Source organism: Pongo abelii, chromosome 1, assembly GCF_028885655.2.
Source record: "Pongo abelii isolate AG06213 chromosome 1, NHGRI_mPonAbe1-v2.0_pri, whole genome shotgun sequence".
Lineage (NCBI taxonomy): Eukaryota > Metazoa > Chordata > Mammalia > Primates > Hominidae > Pongo > Pongo abelii.
In genome coordinates this window covers 101,163,127-101,175,571 of record NC_071985.2, presented here as the reverse complement: position 1 = coordinate 101,175,571, position 12,445 = coordinate 101,163,127, and the positions used below count along the sequence as shown (strand labels likewise).

Genomic DNA, 12,445 nt, shown 5'->3' with positions numbered 1-12,445 from the left:
GTCAAACTCATTCTCCATCCAGTTTTGTTCCCTTGTTGGTGAGGATTTGTGTTCCTTTGGAGGAGAAAAGGCATTCTGATTTTTGGAATTTTCAGCCTTTCTGCTCTGGTTTCTCTGCATCTTTGTGGTTTTATCTACTACTTTGGTCTTTGATGTTGGTGACCTATGGATGGGGTTTTGGTGTCGATGTCCTTTTTGTTGATGTTGATGCTATTCTTTTCTATTGGTTAATTTTCCTTCTAACAGGCAGGACTCTCAGCTGCAGGTCTGTTGGAGTTTGCTGGAGGTCCACTCCAGACCATGTTTGCCTGGGTGTCACCAGCTGAGGCTGCAGAATAGCAAATATTGCTGCCTGATCCTTCCTCTGGAAGCCTCATCTCAGAGGGACACCCACCTGTGTGAGGTGTCTGTTGGCCCCTACTGGGAGGAGTCTCCCAGTCAGTCTATATGGAAGTCAGGGACCCACTTGAGGAGGCTGTCTGTCTGTTATCAGAGCTCGAATGCCATGCTAGGATAACCACTGCTCTCTTCAGAGCTGTCAGGCAGGGACGTTTAAGTCTGCAGAAGCTGTCTGCTGCTTTTTATTCAGAGGTACTTTGCCCCCAGAGGTGAAATCTAGAGAGGCAGTATGCCTTGCTGAGCTGTGGTGGGCTCTGCCCATTTCAAGCTTCCCTACCCCTTTGTTTACACTGTGACCATACAACCACCTACTCAAGCCTCAGCAGTGGCAGAACCCCCTCCCCCTGCCGTGCTTCACTGTATCAGGTTGATCTCAGACTGCAGCACTAGCAGTAAGCAAGGCCTCATGGGTGCAGGACCCACTGAGCCAGGCAGGGGAGGAAATCTCCTGGTCTGTCAGTTGTGAAGACAGTGGAAAATGCACAGTATTTGGTCAGAAATGTATGGCTTCTCCAGGTACAGTCACTCACAGTTTCCTTTGGCTAGGAAAAAGAAATCTGCCAACCCCTTGTGCTTCCCAGGTGAGGCAATGCCCCACCTTGGTTTGTCCTCCATGGGCTGCACCCACTGTCCAACCAGTCCCAATGAGATGAACCAGGTACCTCAGTTGGAAATGCAGAAATCACCCGTCTTCAGCCTCACTCTCACTGGAAGCTGCAGACTGGAGCTGTTCCTATTCGGCCATCTTGGAAGCAACCCTCTTTTTTTTTTTTTTTTTTTTTGTATTTTTGGTAGAGACAGGGTTTCACCATATTGCTCAGGCTGGTTTCAAACTCCTGAGGTCAAGCCATTCATTAAAACAAACCTATATTTGTTTCATCTGAGTTTCTTTCTCAGGAAAGGACTCTCAGGCCTCTCAGAAAGCATCATAGACCTGAAACTCAGCTGATCACAGCCTCTAGACAATAAGATGTCAGAACCCTCACTCATCATGAGTGCTTCCTCACCACTCCCTAGTTCCTCTTTTCCCACACACAGTTACATTTCTTCCCTGCTATAAAAACCCCTAACTTTAGTCGATCAGGGAGATAGATTTGAGACTAATCTCCCATCTCCTCAGCTGCAGCACCTGATTAAAGCCTTCTTCCTCAGCAATACTCAATGTCTCAATGATTGGCTTTCTGTGTGCTGAGCAGCAGGACCTACACTGAACCCCTGGGGTTTTGGTAAAAATACATGTACCCTTTTAGAAACTGCAATTTATGGGTTGTGGTATGTTGAGAAATTGGAATGGCGTCAACTTGGCCAATTCTGAGAAAACACACTGTGCTTAAGTGTCAGGGCCCTGCCTCCTGACCTCGACAGTATGTGGTTGATTTTGAGTCACAGCAGGGGTGTATGGCCTGGTTTGAGTGCTTTATAGAAATGTAAATTATGACTGATTTCTTTGTATTTTAAATCCAACAAATCTCCATTTCTGGTGAGAAAATCTTGGCAATACCGACTGAAAAAAGGCATAGAAATATATGAAGAAGAAAATAAAAGACTCCCTGCCTCCCAATCCCACTTGCTTGGTGTCAGCCATTATTTGTTACATGGAGGAAGGTGGCAAGGCACCCAGGAAGTCCCAAGTCCTGTTCTGACAGTCATCTGGCCTCCCTGGATAAAGGGAAAAGAGGGAAGGTAAAAAGAATATAACACTACAGTTTGCAGAAATTTCCCCTTGGTACAGGAAATGCTGGTAAACTGAGAGAGTATGTTTTCCAGGAGGGAGGCCTCAAAGGGCTCTTCTCTGGCCCTAAGCCCAAACTGGATTTTGCCTCATTTTCTGAGGTGCAAATGAAATGATAAAACTTGATCAAAGGAGAGGGCAGAGAGAAAGAAAGAGGACGACTCCTGTCTCGCAGGTCCACCTTCCTTGGTGCTGCTTGAGGGATCAGAAGAAATGCCTTAACATAGGTGCATGAGAACTATGGCTGCTAAGTGTGAACTTAGTTACCTCCAGTTATAAGCTAGTGTGATGTTCCATGGTGTAATGGTGAGGGCTTTGGACTCTGAATACAGTGATCAGAGTTCAAGTCTCAGTGGGACCTTTCCGTATAGTTCCAGTGAGGTTCCTCTCTATTGCTCCCTAAGTGGAATGGGGGAAATTGCCCCAATCGTGGTCATGGACCCTCCAGGCCACTGGCTATATGCAATTGGAGTCCTGGACCCAGTGACCCAGCAAGAACCCTCCCCTCTCAGGGTGACCCTGGGCCTCCAGGTCAGAGGTCTCCTCCACTAAAAAGGCTGCCTCCCCTCAATCCTAGACCCCGAGTTTTCTTTTACTCATGTCACTGGGCCACTGCCCTGTGTCTCTTTGGAAGAAATTACCTACATGAAAAACTTTACTTCCAGGATTCCCTAATTCCTTCATCCCATAGGATGGTGCAGTTTTTAATCTCCTGATATTGGGTCCAGTTCTAATGCGCACGTTGCTTTTTGTTTTCATGGGATCCCCTCCAACCAGTTACCAGTGGATTCCTGTCTTGGGGTCTCTGTGGATGGCAACTAGATGCTGCTCTTGTCTGAACTCCTGACACCTCTCTCCAAGGAATTGCCTCCCTTAGCCTCCTAAATCAGTCAACATTTAGATTTGAGCCTGGAATCCTGGCATCTGTGGAGAACAGAGGTTCCTCATCCCTGGCCAGCTCTCCCACAGTGAAGGGGGGAGGAGGAAAGCAGCTGTAAGGGGCAAGTCTGGGGCCCTGGGCAACCCCCTTCTTCCTGCCCAGACTCTGCTCCAAGGAGAAGTTGCCTTAGGACCAGATCAGATGGAAACTCTTTTGTTCTCTTCTCATCAACAGAAAAATTTAGACAAGAACTCTGGAGGACCTTCCTAGCTCATACAAATGGTGTGGCCAAGTCTCTCCAGTTTTGGAAATGTCCAAGGTTACCAAGTGTTTTGAGGGCTCACTTTGGAGCCTCTGAAAAGGAGGGGTTAGGGCCCACAGAAGGTACCTGAGGGATGCAGGGGAGAGAGGGGAAAAAGCAGACAGAAGGGAGGAGAGAAGGAGGGAGGGGGAGAAAGGGTGTGTGAGGGCCAGGAGCCAGGATTCACCCTGACAGTTCAGTGACTGCTCCCTGCCCCCAAGGTTCCCACTGTGGCACCTTCCAGCAGGTGGTTTCCATCTTTTATTTATATCCTAAGAACTTGGCTTTACGGAACAGTCCCACCCTATTTTTCTAGCATGAGTCCTGGCAAAGTTTCTTTTCATCGTTTGGGGGATGAGATGGGGGTATATAGGTTTGCAAGTGACTAGGAGCTAAGTCAGGACCTTGTGAAGCTGCTCAGAGTTAACTGTCTAGTAGCCTCCTTTCCCCCTTCCCTTGCAGGATGATTGCCTGCAAGACAGGACCTGGAGGAGGCCAGGGCACCCAAGGCCACAGAAACACCCAGGGATGAGTCCCAGCTAGAGATGCCTTGGCTGAGCTCACTGTGCACTTCCAGGGCTCACAGGGGTCTGTCCAGGAGGCTAAGCAAGGGGACCAGGGAGGTTATGCAGAAGGCTTCTGCACAGCAAGGCAGACATTCTTCTTGGAGCCCCCAACCCAAATCAGGTCTTCCACCTCCTCTTCCTAAAGACCCTTTACTGCAGCTATTCTCTTACTAGAACTACAAGTTTATAGGACATAGATTTCAGTGCTCTCATCTAGCCAACCATCTTCAGGTGCCAATGCCCAAGGTAACCTCCCTCCCTACCAAGACCTGACTCAGGACCTTACCTTAAGGAGAAGATGTCCTGTTCTTTCTTTCCCACAAGAACTGCCCTGGCCCAGACTCCATTTCTGTCTGGTGACCAGGACAGTCCCCTCGCCAGTCTCACAGGTTGGGGAGGGCAGATTCTCCTCAGCTCCCTGCCCCTGAGAGACCCCAAGAGTCTTGTGTGGCTTCAGCCCACAGAGGGATATCCATGGCCCACATCTCTCAAAACTCTCCCCTCCCACTCTGAATCCACCCTCTACTGCATGCTCCCCTCACAGAACAGACATGTTTGTTTGTTTGTTTTGCCTGTCCTTGTTTTGCCTGTCCTTGTTTTGCCTACCCATATCCCAGATTGACTTTTCTGTCTTAGAACTACCTTTCCCTCTTTGGACAATGTTTTCCTGGTACTACACATGAAGATATCCCGCTCTCCCCTGTTCAAGGAGAGAGTGCCTGACCTAAGCTGGGCCCATCAGATCCAGTACTTACCTGGAATAGGGAAAAGATGGGGAGAGTGACCAAAGATTACAAAAATCTCTGAAGCTTATCCACTTGAGAGAGAGACCCTGAAGATACTGGCCTTTCATTCCTGCTATGTATATCCAATGTGACTGAACTCTGAATAACATATACAAGTTATAACAATGTAGTAATTGACCCAGCAAACTAGGACATAAGCACGCTAGAGGGTAAGGTAGTGAGAGGCATGTTTGGGGGTGGTGGTGATGAGCAAGTATGTGAAGGAGAGATAGTGCCTAAACTTGAAAATCAAAAAGTAATAATATATATTTAGACATAAGGAGATAAATAACTAAATAATTGCTTCTATGTGATGAAACTCTGGGAGTACACAAAGGGACTACTGTTGTACTAAACAAATTTTCAAGTATAAATAACTTTGATAAAGTATCCAAATAAAAAAATTCCTTTCTCATATATGTATGTGTATATATATATACATACACATATATATTTGCATTCTTTTTATTTTGAATATAAATTTTTATACAGTCATATTAATCCCTCTTTTCATTTAAGGATTTGAGTTTGATGTCATGCATACAATGTGATCCCACTGTATGACTACAGAAATGTTGGCAAAGTAAGTTCAGAGGAAATGGTAGGCAAATACTTCCCAGTTTTGGCCAGAAGATGGAGAAGAAAAGAATTCTCATAAAATGTTAAAAGTATGACTTGTTATATCTTCTTTTCACAGTAATTTAGACAGAAATTAGCAAAATCAGAAATGCATAAATACTTTGGTCTGACAGTTCCATCTCCAGGTGTCTACGGAGAAATAGACAAGCGATGCATGACAGATACATGTGTCAGTCTGGTCCCTGCAGTTGTGTTTGTAATAATACACATTGGAGCAATTTCATGGCCACCGGTTAGAGAATGTTTGAAGAATGATCCATTCATATCAAGAAGGACATTTCAAAGATCTAAGCCTGATGGAAATGCTGGAGGCCATGACGCTGATAGGAGCTCAAGCGTGTTGACCAATTACTACGTGACAAGCATTGGCTCCACGCTCATTTAAACTTTGAACAACCTCAGTGTTCTGATTTAGCCTATTGGACAGCAAATTTGACAGAAATGGAGGCATAGAAAATTAATGTGTTTAACTTCAAACCCTGGCAGATTAGGTTTTTCACCCAGAGCCTGTGGCTTCACCATAGTTGTGATTCAGGTTCCATCATTTTCCACTTTAGGAATTTCCAGTATTCCAAATATGAGAAGCTGAGAAAACAAACAAACTCAAAACGCTAAAAACCAGGATAAGTAAGGGTAGATGTTTGTTGGGTGTGGTTTAAAAATGGACTTTTTTTGCCTCAAGCAACAAAGAGGAGCCTTGGAAAATAGACAAGAGACAAGAAGAAGAGAAGATTTAAGAGATATTTGGTCCAAGGAAGAGATTCTTCAGATGGAAGGTCATGTCAGCTAGAAACATTAATGTGACTGGATAGGCTCAAACCACTGACTTTTCAGTCAACATCTGACAGCACTAACCTAGTGTTCTAGAGACACTGCTTATTAAACAGTGAAAGCTGCTTCTCAATTGTGTCATCCATAATTGTCAAATATTGCCATTTAGTAGCATAAGGAAGTATTCTCTGTTGCCAGGCTAGAGTACCCATAACTCTTCTGTTTTGTTGAACATTCTTCCCCACCACAAACCCTCTTTAGAAGACCGGGGGCTCCTAAAATATTGAGGCTGAGAGTCCTGTCCTTGTGAATGTTTGGGCATTGACCCAGGGCCAAATCAGTGGGAGACTCCTCCACGCATATGCCAAGTTCCCAGGTGACAACTGCAGTCTCTGGATCTGAGGTCATCCACTTTCCCATTCCTAGCTCACCTCGCCCATCGTGAAGCCTGGTTAGTATTATGAAAGACCCGAGTGGGCAGGTGCCCGCAACAAAGACAGAACCTGCCGTGTGCCCATCTTGCTGATCCCTCCATCCTTCTAGACAAAGGCTTCATGAGCCAGGGACCTTGGGTTTGCTCACAAGACAGCCCCTCACCTAGTATGCATTAGTTCATTATGTATATGTATATGTATATGTATATGTATATGTATATGTATATGTATATGTATGTGTACATGTATATGTCCTCAGGTTGTATTCCTTAAATATATATATGTAATTCCTTAAATATATAATTTTAATACAAAATTTTTAAAAGATTCCTTTAATACACATTTACAATAATATCAAGAAATATAAACTATATAGCAAAGATGTGAAAGCCAGCCAGGCTCTCAATAGCATCAAGAAATGTAAACTACATAGGAAAGATGTGAAAGCCAGCCAGGTTTGGCTTCAAATCCCAACACTTTGGAAGGCTGTGGCAGGAGGGTCACTTGAGCTCAGAAGCTTGAAACTAGCCTAGGCAACATAGTGAGAATTCATCTGTATTGAAAATCAGAAAAATTATCCCGCTGTGGTGGTATGAGCCTGTAGTCCCAGGAACTCAGTGGATGAGGCCCTAGGATGTCATAGTCCTGAGAATTCCATGCTACAGTGAGCTGTGATTGTGCCACTGTACTCCAGCCTGAGTAAGATCGTGTCTAGAAACAAAAGAAGAAAAAAAAAAGATGTGAAAGCCTATATATTGAAGACTAGCAAGTATTGCTGAGAGCACTTAAAGACCTTTGGAATACAGAATGCTCCTTCTTACATTTCAAGATTGCTTTTGTTTTGGGGGGACACTTCCTATTTTTTAAGAATATGAAGTTCTTCTTAGGCATTCCTGTAAAAAAGGCTACTTTTTGATAGGATTGTATTGAATCTGTGGATTGCTATTCATTGTATTTTTATCTTAACCATGTTACAACTTCCAACCAATGGACACAAGATATCTTTCCATTTATTTAGCTCTTCCTTAATCTCCATGAGCAATGTTCTGTAGCTGTCTGTGTACAAGTACTGCACCTCCTTGAAAAAAATTATTCCCAGGCATATTATCCTTACAGGTGCTATTATAAATGAAGTAATTGTGTCAATTTTCTTCTCAGATTGTTCATTGCTAACACAACTGATTGCTTGCTGAAAGTTTGCTGAATTCACTTACTAAGTCTGGTAGTGTATGTGTGTGTGTGTGTGTGTGTGTGTGTGTGTGGTCTCTGTGTGCATGTATGTGTGTTTGCATTTGTATGTATTATTTGGGATTTTCTATACATAGGATCACACCATCTGCAAATTGAGATCATTTTGTTTTCTGTTCAAAAATATGTTTTCTCATGTTTATTTTTGAAAGATAATTTGGCCAGGTGTAGAATTGTAGACTTCAGTTTTTTCTTTTTTTAAGTACTTTATTGCAAACTTCTTGTTTGTAAAGTTTCCTATGAGAAATCTTATGTCATCCTTATATTTAGTGCTCTGTATGTAACATGTTCTTTCCCCTTTTATTCCTTTTAAGATTTCCTTTTCATCACTGTTTTGATGGATTTGATTAAGGTGTTCCTTTGTGAAGTTTTCTTCATGTTTCTTCTTCTTAGAATAATCGTATTTCTGTAATATTTGAAGTTTATAGTTTCCATGGAGCTTCTAAATCTTTCATCCAGTATGTTTTAAATATCTTTGTTTCTCTTCTCCACTACACGCCCTTCAGGGATTCAATTTAGCCTTACACTAGGATGTTTAACGTTTTTATGCTGATGGTCTTTTTATGTTTTCAAGTCATTTGTTACAGTGTGTTTCATTTATGTTAGTTTCAACTTCTATTCCATCTAGTTCAATAATCTTCTCTTCTGCAATGTTTAATCCAGTGCCTTCTTCCATTTCAGACTGTAAATCATGGTTTTTATCCACAGAATTTGATATTTAAAAAATCTCCAACTGCTCCATTTAATTAAAATATAATTATACTAACTGCTCTAATGTCCTTTTCTTCTATTTCCAACATGTGTCAGTTTCAACTAGATTATTAGATTCTTCATTATGTGTTATGTTTTCCTGCTTCTTTGGCTGCTTGATATTCTTTTATTTTGGTTTATTTTTTTTTGGTGGGGGGAATGGAGTTTCACTCTCATTGCCCAGGCTGGAGTGCAATGGTGTGATCTTGGCTCACTGCAACCTCCGCCTCCCAGGTACACAAGCGATTTACCTGTCTCAGCCTCCCAAGTAGCTCAGATTACAGGCACACTCCATCATGTCCGGCTAATTTTTTTGATTTAGTAGAGATGGGGTTTCACCATGCTAGTAAGGCTGGTCATGAACTCCTGACCTCAGGTGATCCACCTGGCTGTTTTATATTCTAAGATTTGATGCTGCAGCTTTGGTGTCAATGCTCAAATGTGCCCAAAGACACCACTCGACCTCAGTGTCTATGCACACCCAAGCTTTTGTGACAGGACAGGTAGAGAGGGCAGAGATGAGTGTGCTACAACATGCTGGTAGAGGGCACCTCAATTTTGCTTGGGGCTTTCCTATGCTTCATACAAAAATGTGTCTTCCTTAATTTTTCCCATAAGAACCACCCTACTTCATGCCCTGTCATTCTGTCAAAACACCAGGACAGTCCTCTCACCAGTCTCAACCACCCAATGGATTGACAAATGTCCAAATATGATTCAGTGGAGAAGGCATTCTCTTGTCAACAAATTGTGTAGAAACAACTGGACATGCATATCCCCAAAGGAAAAAAATTCACCTGAACCTCAATACCAACTCAAAAACTAACTCAAAACGGATTATGCAACTAAATATAAACTAGAAAACTAGAAAAAGTATAGCAGAAAATATAAGAAAATCTTCATGACACAGAGTTAGGCAAAAGTGTTCTTTGTTATCAATAAACACAAACCATTAAAGAAAACATTGATAACTTCAACTTTATAAAAATTAAAAGTTTTTGCTCAACACAAGACAGTAATAAGAGAACAAATATAAGCTGCAGATTGGGAGAAAAACAGTGGAAATCACAAATATGACAAAGGGCATGTGTGATAGTTACTGGTACTTGTCACTGTGACTGAGCACCATGGTACCGGGACATTTGGCCAAACATGATTCTGGTTGTGTTCCAGAGAGTGTTTCGGATACGATTAACATTGGGATGGGCAGAATAAGTGAAGCAGATTACCCTCCTTAATGGGGGTGGGACTCATACAATCAGTCAAATGCCAGGAGAGAATTAAGAGGCCTAATGGAAAACAAATGCTTTCCTGGGTATCCAGCTTTCCTTGCATCTTTGGAATTTCAGCCTCCATAATCTCAGAAGCAAATTCATATATATATACACACACACATATACATTTCATAGGTATGTGGCTAAGATTGTATTTTTAAAAGTTCAGCCATGAGATGCTTGGTGAAGCCAGCCAATGAATAAGGGTGTGTTCTATTATACGATTCAGTCTTCTTTTGTGCACAATTGAAGTTCTGCATTTGAAGTAGGAGGATGGGAGAGAGTAAGTCCACCTAGGATGATAACAGCTGAATTTCTCAACATACACTTCAAAGCCCTAGAGGTTAACTTAGAGAGTCAAAAATTCCACCCATAATCCTGCCCCTACACACTAAGGTTAGGGAACACTGTGGCTCTCAGGTGACTTTATTTAGCCAGGTCTGGGAGCCACACAACAGCAGAGGGAGCAGAAAACACTATGCAAATGGAGGCCAGGACAGCAGTGAGGGCCTGTTAATGACAGAATACAGGTAAGACTATCCTCAGAAGCAAGTGTGGAGAAACACACATCATGCCTGAGACCTGGTGGATTAAAGCACTGGCTACTGGGGAATTGAAAGGCAGGGGCTTCACCATGCAGAGGACCAGAAGTGCCAATCTTGGAAGTGCAGAACTGCTGGGAGATGGGGAGGAGTGGACCATGGAAGTATCCTCTGGAGACTCGTGGTGAAGAGAACAAATGAATGAAGTAACTGGCAGAAATTAGAGTTCCTGGTAGAACAAAATAGAATCCCACAATGAGAACATACACCATGTATGTCCCCCAAGGAAGACAATGTTTCCTAAAAACTCAAGAAAAATCATTTTGGGCAAGCACCTTACATCCAGTAATGTGATCCATGTTTTAAGACCGTGAGAAAAGATTATTAAACATGGTAAACTCAGTGAGACCCAATTCCCTCAGGAGGACTCTGTTAAGGATGAGTACCACTCAGCAAGTGATGACTGTGACATTCACTTTTGAATAGCTCATGAGCATTAATATATTTAATTGTGGATCTAAACTAAAAACCAAGGTGGGGACAAGATGACAATCACAGAATGTCACTGGTATGTGTTAAGTTCAAATACTATGATGAGAAGTAGCAGGCAAAGAAGGTAGGAAAAAGAAAACACATTCTGTAACTGTCATATGGAAATATTTGATGCTGAAAGTTATAGCTTAAAATGTATAAACCAAATATTAGAAGTGTGTCTAGTTCAAAGGGGGGAAAACTATCAAAAACATTTTTAGCACAATATTAAACATGAGCTCTACAACCCTTCCTAAATGCCAGAGGCATACGCAGACACACACACACACACATTCACAAAGAATATAAATAATTGGAACCAAGAAAAGTAGTAAATACATTCTGCTACATACGGTAAACATAGCCTACAATGTGGAAGAGATTAGAAAATAAACAGGGAAATGAAAATGTTTTTATTAATTCACATCAGTACCCATGAAAAACAATCAGCATAATAAAAGATTATAACACTGAATGTAAAAAACAATCCAGCAGTCCAGACTGATAGGCAAAAGTTTTTAATTGTATAGATTAAAATTAACTTTGGACAAAAGTTAAAGCTCAGGCAGAGAATTTTTTTTCAACAACAGACACTAGCAAAAACAAAGGCACAGTAAAAATTGAGACAGAAAATTTCCAGTGTAGAGATATGAATCTAATGATAGACATAGGCAGGGATGATTAATAAATGATAAAATGTTTAGAGGATGATCATTAGAATACAGGACATTTATACTTTCAAAAACCACTTTCCCAAATACTTCATTATAAGTAAGGTGTCTCTAAAAGGGGCAGATCTCCTAGACCCCTCCTTAACCAAGTAACCAGTCCTGATGTCATGATAATGGTGATGGACAAACTAGACCTCCTCTGCCCGCAGATGGGCTGAGGTTGGAAACTCACAGCATTGACTCTGCAGTGTTCCTGGCAAAAGGTTTAGGCTGAATTTAATCATGAAGACATTTTCAGACAGCTTCAGAATGTAGACCATTGAGCCAGATGGCTGACCTGTCCTCTACAAAAAAGTCCATCTCACCACAATCAATGACAACAACAAAAAGATGAGGAAATATTTGGGGTTCAAAATAACTAAAGAAATGTAGCTACATTATCTTTTTACTTTTTTTTGAACCCAAAATGTCTCTTCTCCTTTTTGTTGTGTGATTCGTGGTGACATGGACTGTGTGAAGGAGACAGGTCAGTTGTCCTGCTCAGTGCTCTACATTATGCAGTTGTCTGGTGATTACCTCCTATGAAACTCAGGCTAAGCGTTTTCTGCAAGAACATGGCATTGTTCACATTCTGCACCGGCAGATTCCGAGGTAACATGCTGTCTCCTGCCAGTGGCTCCTGACTCCTGTTCTCTACAGGATAGGAATTGAGAGGAGCATGGCTACAGCCTCTCAATGCTGTTTGTCCATCTAGCTGTGGTCTTTCTAAGTATTGATATCAATTGGAGGCTGAAGGACTGTAGCTTCTCTCACCAAAGGAGCCTACTGGGCTACAATTGTCAAGAGCAGTCAGTGGTTCTGAAATACAATCCTCAGCCAAGGATCCCTCCTCTGTTACAGATGGATCAGCTAAAAGAAACCG

General features: G+C 42.2%; 1 pseudogene; it reads left to right on the top strand.

The window, feature by feature from the left end:
- The window catches only part of LOC100435674 (myomegalin-like), a 51,433-nt pseudogene extending 43,159 nt beyond the window's left edge, over positions 1–8,274 (top strand).
- The last annotated feature ends 4,171 nt before the right edge of the window (positions 8,275–12,445 follow it).